Raw genomic sequence first — 9785 nt, forward strand, 5'->3', positions numbered from 1 at the left:
CATTGATATCCTGTAGTCATTTCTGAAATAATAAAGAAAGCCATGTATCAAGGAGCAAAAAAAGGGAAAATTATCTAACATATTTTTTCTCATAACATTTAATATTCTTTCTAAAACCAAAGATTCATAGCAGATAATTTAATATAATCACTGTTTAAAGTTTTCTTTTGAAGATATCGTGTTCTTCTGTCAGTTTTCCCTTTGATAATATGATAGCTTTACATAATATTCATACATATTGTTTTTATTATAAGGACATTTAAAACATATATTCTCCTGTGACTGACTGTATGCATCAAATGTCTCTATTCTATCATAATTTAAAAGAAGCGGTGAGTAGCACAACACTTTTATTTAAACAATTTGAAATCAATAATCTTCTGTTGAATTACTGAAAAAAATAAGCATAAATAAAAAATATTTAAATTCAGAATCTTATTTTTTACAGAAAAGTGGAAAAAATATTTTTGTGTACCTTAGTTACAGATATTTTTCAACAGTTTTCCCCCTCCCTTAGCAACATTTGAGAGCTTCATGTATGACTAGAAAAGTCATGGTGAATGGAACTAAATCCAGCTGGAAGCCAGTCACTAGTGGTGTCCCCCAGGGCTCAGTACTGGGGACAGTTCTCTTCAATATTTTAAACAATAATCTTGTTGAGGGCATCAAGTACACTCTCAGTAAGTTTGCAGAAGACACCAAGTTAGGCAAGAGTGTTGATCTACTCAAGCGTAGGAGGGCTCTACAAAGGGACAGGCTGGATTGATAAGCCGAGGCCAACTGTATGAGGTTCAACAGGGCTAAGAGCCAGATCCTGTACTTGGGACAAAACAACCCCATGCAACACTACAGGCCGGGGGAAGAGTGGCTAAAAAGCTGACTGGAGGAAAGGGACCTGGGGGTATTGGTCAATAGCCAGCCGAATATGAGCCATCATTGTGCTCAGGAGGCCAAGAAGACCAAGATCATCCTGGCTTGTATCAGAAATAGTGTGGCCAGCAGGACTAGGGAAGTGATTTTCCCCCAGTATACATTTCCGCGGCACACTCAGTTTGAAAAAGACAGCTCAACAATTGATGAATAAATGGAATGGAAAGAATCACCAGCTGTACTCCTGATATGAGACAGTACAGCTGCTTCCCATATTGCATTTAATTTAACTTACGCTTGCTTCCATTGCAAATATTTTTGCTATTACTTCTGTGTAATCTAGGTTGCAACATATCGTTATCCAGAATTTACACTGATAGTAAGAGATATTGCTTTCATCGTGATTCTCTGCTCCATGTACCACCCCCCTTTTTCCCCCCCTCCCCCTCCCCATTCCTTTCCCTTGAGAGGAGTCCGCAAAAGGGACATGGTGACTCCTGCAATAGTTCTCCTGATCTCTGTGGCTGTCACAGGGTCATGGTGCTGGATCCTGTTAAAAGAATTAGGTTTCTTGATCTAAGATAGTGTTGCAGAAAGATAAATATATCTATATTATTCCAAGTTTCATAACTGAGAGCAATACATGTCTTTCTTTGTCTGCCTCTTTGTGGGATCTGCAAAAGAACGTGCCAGTGTGGGCACCATCTGTAGCTTGCATCATGAAGAATGATCCTGTTGAGAGTACTGAAAATGTTCTTGCTGTCTAGGCTGTTGTAATGGGTGTTTCACTGACCCCTCTTCAATAACTGAGAACTGGAAGCTGTGAAAGTACAACACAACACTTTGTGATTATGTGTGCACTTTTGCTAGATATTGCTGGCTAGATTTTATCTCTTAAGCACCATTCCAGGCAGACAGGTTCTGTACTCAGTTAAATACACTGTATGTCTACTGCCTGCTAAGACATTCCTAACAGTATGATGTAAATATGCAGAGAACACTTAAGAAGAATTATATTCTTTACTCACATTTTTTCTTTCTTACCTGAGGAGGAATGAAAGAAATCTCTATGCCCAATCGCCCAATCCCAAGTTTTGCTCTCCTAAACTCCTTTTTTTTTTCTTTTTTTTTTTTTTTTTTTCAGATTCCCTTGCAATATTATATCCGTTCCTGTAACCATTGTGTTTGTAGTCTATTAAAATGGAAAGGTAATGAAAAAGGATGCAAAAATGCTGTAGTTTTGGTTGGGACAGCTAATTTTCTTTGTAGAGGCTCACACAATGCTGTCTTTTGTATTTTTGTATTTTTGATGAAAATAGTGGTGTTAACATACTGGTGTTTTTAGCTGTTGCAGAGCAGTGTTTGCATAGATCTGCAGACCTTCCTGCTTATTGTGCTGCCCTGACAGTGAGGAGGCTGGGGGAGCACCAGAAGCTTGGAAGGGACACAGCCTGGACGGCTGGACCAGGCTGATCGAAAACTTATTCCATTCTATATGGTGTATCATGCTCAGCAATAAAAGTTGGGGTAAAGAACGAGGAACGGCATGGAGCGATGGCGTTAGTCTTCCCAAGAAACTGTTATGAGCCTTACTTTCCAAGAAGTGGCTGAACACCTGCCTGCTGATGTGACGGGGATGAATAAACTCCTTCTCTGGCTTTGCTAGTGTACATGGCTTTTGCTTTACCTAGTGAACTGTCCTTATCTCAAACCATGAGTTCTCACACTTTTTACTCTTACAATTCTCTCTCCCATCCTACCTAGGGAGTGTGAATCAGCTGTTGTGTGGTACTTAGCTGTTTGTAGGGGCTAAACCACAACAAAGAGTAACCATTTCAGCCCTCCCATCACAGTGATTTCCTTTTAGGCTCAGTCCTCTGAGAAACTGCCAAGCTTTACCAGGTTTCCAGCAAATTGATCTAGTGGGAGGTGTCCCCACCCATGGCAGGGGGGTTGGAATTAGATGATCTTTAAGGTCCCTTCCAAGCCAAACCATTCTATCATTATATGACTTACCTGAGTTATGGAGAAACACCAATAATTTTGTCAGATGATCTGTCAAAGATGCTCACAGAGTGTACTAAGATTCTTTATTCATTGATTATCCTGTGATTAAAAGAATGATAATTTAATTTTTGTTAGTTAAGGTGCAAAAGTAATTTTATTTTATTTTATTTTATTTATTTTATTTTATTTTATTTTAAGTTTCCTTATAGTATTAGAATAAAAACAGACATTGATAGCTGGTTAACATTTTTTCTTTTTTTTTTTTTTTTCTTTTTTCAGCTAGAGCAAGATGTCTATTACCTCCACTCAACCTTTCACAAAAGTGGCAATCTCACAAAATGTGCCACAGAAGTAACATTTATTTCCGTAGCCTCCAGTCACACTTTATTAATCTTACTACAAATATATATATATATATTATTTATATATATATATTATATATATATTATATATATATAAATGTGGGGGCAAGGGCGAGGGGGGAGGTTCACAATTTTAAATCTTTCTCAAAAATTGTAAGAAATAATATTATTCCTGACACATATTTTATTCTAAAGGATACCTTCCTGACAAAATATTCTCTCATCCACTTTTCAGATTCATTATTGAAGAATCACAGGGCTAAACAGAGCACATAAAAACTGATTTTAACCTCCCAGGCAGCATTTAAGACACCTAAAAAATCAATTTATGGTCTGCTTTTTACATTTACATTTAATTTTTGCAGCATGTCTTCTCTGACGATTTCTAACCACCCAAGAGGTTTTTCATTTTATTTTTATTTTGCAAATTTTGATCTGCCATGACCTGTACATAAAAACAAAACAAAACAAAACCACAAAACACAAACAAAAAACCACCAACCAACCAAATAAAAACCTCAAACCCACTACCCAGTAACTTGTTGAAATTGTGCTAATAATCTGAGTCCATACGTTTTTTAATGTAAACTGTTCAAAAACTTGTCAGCACTAGAAGCACTGTCTCTTCAAAGACAGAAAAGGAAACAAAAATGTTATTACAGCAGTCAATATATCTGAGCTCCTTCTTCTTTCTGTAGATTTTTTGATGCAAATTGCTCACTGTAATCTGTAAATGCCTGATTGTTTTTATTCTGTTTCTAGCTTAGAAGGAAAATTGGAGAAGCTCTCCTTTAGTGATAAGTAGTATATATTTTCCAAGCCTGTTTTAAAGAAAAATTAATATGCTTGTCAATGCATATTTTTTCTCAAACCATTGAGAATAATGAATTAAGATTATTACTTATACTATGTGCACCTGGACTGAAGCTACTTTATTAACTGCAAATGTGGGTAACATTATGAGTTAGTTTGCAGGCAAAGGTTTGCAAACAATGTACTTTAAATTTCAGATTAAAAGATACCATTCCATATTTAACTACTTAGGGTCAATGACAGTAGTGTTTGTCTGCCAGGACAAAATTATGCTTTAACACTATTTAAATAAAATATTTCTGCAGTGTAAAAGTGAAAGTGCTGTCTCAAATTTCTGTTATGACAACATTTCTTGAACAGTTACTTTTCTTGTTAGTGTCATTAAACCAGCTTTTTCTACAGAGAAGTTGTAAGAGAAGTCAACTTTCTTATCCGTAACAATGCACTAAAGTACTTAGGTGAAATCCGTTAGTATGATTTAACACTGTTGTGAATTTCATTTCACAAAATAAATAAATAAATAAATCTGAAAGCTGGACAGATGTCAAAAACAACGAAGAAGATTGAAGCTGACTGTTAACAATCTGATCATAAAAAATCTTTTCATAAGATTGTGCCTCTGTGAAGATATTGTAGAAGTCATCGAGGAGAATTCTAAGAGAATGGGATCTGATGATATTTTATAGTAAAATTCTAAGTAATATAATTGCAAATAATACTCTACAATGCAATACCACTCTAATTATTTCTGTATCTGCACATACACTGAAACTGTCATGCACCTTTCACAGACCAAATGATTTTAGTGGCAGTAGCTATAAGTTATTAATCAATGGCCTTCACCATTTGCCTTTTATTTAACCCACTGTAAACCTGAAAAGATATCAGATTAGGCTGTTTTGAACAATATTCCCTTAACAGTTGCTTTATACTAATTTTTCTTTCATTTTTACATATTACATTTACTCAGCTGTTTATGGAGTAAATATTGTGTACAGAAAAATTATAACCTCCTTCTTAAGTAAGTAGGACATTTTTCTAGACTGGAAAGCAAAGAACCATCTCCCTCTTTTTTTTTTTTTTTCTTTTTCCCTGCCTGTAAAAGGAATCTGACACAAGAAGAGAATGTGAATTTGGCAACAAATTTGTGGTGCAAGAAAGAAAATTACAATTTTTGACTTGCCATTTATATGTCTAAGAGCATAACACTTCCTTAATAACATAAATTAACATAAACCTTTCTGTTGAAGTAAGACTCCTCCAGACACCTATGTAGAACTGACTTCCATTTGTTATCCCAGAATGTCTTCTAGACTCATTTATTTATTTATGTACTTACTTATTTTTCTGATTAAGCTTACCTCAGAAGATATAAATAGAATGCAAATTAGAGAGAAAGGTTGACTTACATGACCTACTTTGTGCAGTAGGGCTGGGACGGGGAATACTGAATGGATGTGATCACCATTCACAGAAACATAGGTTTCCCTTTCTGGTGACTGAAGATGTTAAACACCTGTTGCACTTTTAAGAAAACAGAGTGAGTATATTAATTTTATCTTGGTCAAGATTTCCTGTCTTAATGAAGAAGCGTGGTACTCAAGGCTGTTTACAAGCAATTTCTTCAGCACAATGTGCATGTGCTGAAGAATGCATGTACATTACTTTTAAACAAGGATGAAATGCTTTGCCAGTAAGAGGTATTGCACAAATGAGAGTATCTGCTCTTCTTATCTCCACCTTCAATACTGTCACTATGCTATAATTACAGTTAAAGAATATTTGAAATTTTGCTTTGTGTTTTCTCACTCAAGCCATCTGTTTAAGCCCAGATTCAGTAGTAGGTAACTATGAGATCTGACATGATAAAACAAACCCCAAACCTTATTAATAGCAATACTTTACAGCCAAATACTCTGAGACTAAAAGCAGATGGACACATGCTTAAATATCCATCACACAAACTGATTTTTACAAATTCTTAACTGAGTAAAATGGATGGTATTCTTTTCATTGCAATTCATGAACTGGGGGGGGGGGGGGGGGGGTTGAGGTGGGAGGGCAGTGGGAGAAGGGAGGGAGAGGGGGAGAAGGGGCAGGAGGAGAGGTGGAGGGGGAGAAGGAGAGAGAGGGAGAGAAGGGGGGAGAGAGGGAAGGAGAGGGGGACAGAGAGGGAGAGAAAGCAATTTGCAAATTACTTGGCAATGTGAAAACCAATAACAAGTTAATGTCTTCATGCTGTTCTAATAATAATTAGGGGACCACCAACATTTCTGAATAAAGAGAAAAAAAGATAAATGAAGAGATCTTCTAGCCCAGTAACATGAATTAGAATTTGGTAAAAATAAAATCTGATTAGACAAAGAACATTAAGAAGTTTTGTTATGAGGAAAAACTAATAATTAGAGGTGAATGATACAGGAACTCTCAGTCTTAAAGGTTGTCTAGAGACAAAACACTATTCAATTTTTATGGAGGGGAAAAATCCTAATGTTGAAGCTGTGAGGCAAACAGAAATGTGATTGTTTAGAACACAGGATAGTTATGCAAAACTTGCTGTGTTTTAAGAAAACAGAAAATAAGGCATTACTTGGAATAGTTCATTAACAGTACTGTAGTCATCCCCAATCTTATCAGCATACTCATGTTTGCTGCATTAACATGTGGGCTTGTTTCTCATGCAAAGGTGGTCATTATAATCATTTATCCTATTTCCCTAATTTAAAAGAGTGTTTTTACTGGGTCAAAATAATTAAGGCAACAGATAATATATTGGATTTTTTATTTTATTTTATTTTATTTTATTTTATTTTATTTTATTTTATTTTATTTTATTTTATTTTATTTTTTATTTGTAGCTGCTAAGACCTTGTTTTTCTTTGGGTACAAATTGCATTTAAACTAAATATCTTTTGGTGGTTTTACCTCAACCAGCAAATAAATACCCATTAGTCTCTTGCTTACTCCCTACCATTTGTGTTGTGGGGAACAGAATCAGAGGCCAAGGCCAAGATACTTACTTTTAATAAGTGAAGGAAAGTGGAAAAAAAATAGTGATGTAAAGGCAATCAGTCACCACCTTCCCCCACCAGCAGAACTGTGCCGAACCAGTCTCTTAATAGCTGCCTTGGAAAAATTGCAAAACAACAGACCCCCCCCCCCCCCCCCCCCCCCCCCCACCATTTTACCCCTGAGAGTGACATTAACTGTTCATCAACTGCTATAGAATATCCCTTTGAGCAGTTCAAGACAGATGTCCTGCCTCTATTCCCACCCAGCTTCCCAGCTTCTTCAGCAACACCTCAGGGCAGGTGGGGGGGAAGGGTGGGCTCTGGGGTGAGAGTGGGAGTGCAGAAGTAACATGCAGAACATGTTACATGATCACTGAAAATAGTTAAAACACCGGTGTGTTATCAACATTGTAGTAATGGATTGTAAATACAGTACCAATGAAGAAAGCTCCCTCCACCCCAGCCAGACGCAGTGTATACTTCTATCCAGAAATGAAGAGAAACTTCACTTTAGGCAACTCCTACATGTAATGCTATTCATGCTGACATCTCACAGGAGTAAATGAATCCTGTGCTAAGGTTGTAGGCCAAGAACTAAGGACTGTTATTATATGGCATCCAGATGAGGTGACCAATTCAGTGCATTTTTGTAAATTTGACCAATATTGAATATATATATATCCTTCCTTTAGTATTAATGATGTTTTTGTTTAAGCATAGGCAAAGTGTGTGGTTCTGTTACAGATAGATGGTAATTGATTGCCATTTCAGGTATCTTGTAGCATCCCAATCTGCCTTCCAGTTGCTGCTGAGGAAACTGGGTTTGTTTAGTCTGGAGAAGAGGAGGCTCAGGGGAGACCTTATTGCTCTCTACAACTACCTGAAAGGAAGTTGTGGGGAGCTGGGGGCTGGCCTCTTCTCACAGGTAACTAGTGATAGGACTAGAGGGAATGACCTCAAGTTGTGCCAGGGGAGGTTTAGGCTGGAAATTAGGAGACATTTCTTCTCAGAAAGAGTAGTCAGACATTGGAACGGGTTGCCCAAGGGAAGTGGTAGAGTCACCATCCCTGGACGTATTTAAGGAAAGGTTGGATGTGGTGCTTAGGGACATGGTTTTGTAGGTGAAATTGGTGCTAGGGTGATGGTTGGACCAGATGATCTTGGAGGTCTTTTCTAACCCTAAAGATCCTATGATTCTATCATTCTTCTCAGAAAGGGGTGCTGGTCTGTCAAAGCTCCTGTGTCCGATCTATCATCCCCTGAATATGCCACTGATATCAAAAGCATCTAAATACCTGTGTTTCAGTGCTCAATTGCAGCTAGTATTCTTTAATCCAGGCTTTGTCACAAAAGTGTGCATGGGAATGTATGTGAAGGAAAAGCATGGAAATCTGTGAAATCCTTTGTAAAGTACTTTCGTAATGTTGAAGTACTTTCAGAAGGTTGCTTTCTCATCTGACAACGTTTGCCTTGCCTTTTTTTTTTTTTTTTCCCAAGGGTTGGAGCTATAGCTCTGTCCACGAATGATGAAAAGAATGTTAAGATTTAGCACACTTTTGTGATTAGTAGAGCCACACAAAACAGTGGAAATATGTATAAATATATAAACATACCCATATAAAAAAATATATACATACATATATATATATACAAATACACAAATATATATGTGTATATAGTCATAATGCAAAAAAAAAATTACTCAATAAAGCATATAAAAACAAAACAAAACAACAACAAACACAACAACCAAATTTCCTCCATTTGTTTTCTATTTTAGTTATACAAAATTTAGTATGTTTCATTTTGGACAGGTCTGTTCACAGAGCAGACTTCAGCATATTCCTATTTTGGAAGCTGCCATATGATAAGTAATCAAGGTACCTGCTCTAAATATTATAGATATTTCCTACAGTACATTTAATTTGTTCCAGGAGAAAATGGTTTGGGGTGCTCTTTTAATGACCTAGTATAATTACTGAGGGCAAGCATTTTTTTTATTATTATTATTATTTTATTTTTTTTCAAACATGCTTGCACAGAAATCAAGTGAAGAAACAGTTCACTGGAGATGTAGTTGAAAACATTGATGCTTCCTTAGTTTATCTTTCTGTATTGCTGTACATTCTTTGCCTGCGCTATGAATCTACTACCTCCTGATTTTTGATATGGCATTCTGTTCATCAATTTACAGTAGATTTTGGGAGTTTCAAAGAGTAAGAGTCTTTTGCCCCAGGTTATACAGTGATAGTACAGCTGTTCTATAGTTTCTGCAAAAGACCATTTAATTTCAAGAAAAAAGCTAGTCACGAAGTGTTGCATTTTCAAAAAAGCTCAATTACAAGAATAGTGAGTTGTAGGTATTTATTTAGGAGCCTCACTGTGATTCGTTAAAAATCTGTAAAAACAACAAAACCAAGGAGATATAGAAAGATAATTTGGTTCCTTTGTGGGAAGGAAGGAAGGAAGGAAGGAAGGAAGGAAGGAAGGAAGGAAGGAAGGAAGGAAGGAAAGACAACAAACACCAAAATATTTAAAATCTTTTACACAAAAACTTTTGAATTTGATTATATATACATATATACATATGTATACATATATATATTTATATTCCCCCAAGTATTCAAGTAGAATTATAATGTAGACAATCTGATCTGTCATAACAATTCAATGCCCATCTATATTTATTCAAGCTGGTCTTGTCTTATTGCCTTTTTTCCTC

The 9785-nt window shown here is 36.2% G+C and overlaps 1 long non-coding RNA gene across 1 annotated transcript; it reads right to left on the reverse strand.

Moving 5' to 3' along the window:
• Positions 1-70: 70 nt before the first annotated feature.
• Positions 71-5576, reverse strand: LOC308186155. The gene is made up of 4 exons (XR_013943935.1): positions 5462-5576; positions 2887-2976; positions 1561-1690; positions 71-1420 (listed from the first exon to the last, which is right to left on the reverse strand). It is a non-coding gene; the product is annotated as an uncharacterized lncRNA (long non-coding RNA).
• Positions 5577-9785: the final 4209 nt, after the last annotated feature.

Source organism: Anser brachyrhynchus (genome assembly GCF_964034855.1).
Source record: "Anser brachyrhynchus genome assembly, chromosome: Z".
In the NCBI taxonomy this organism is placed as follows: Eukaryota; Metazoa; Chordata; class Aves; order Anseriformes; family Anatidae; genus Anser; species Anser brachyrhynchus.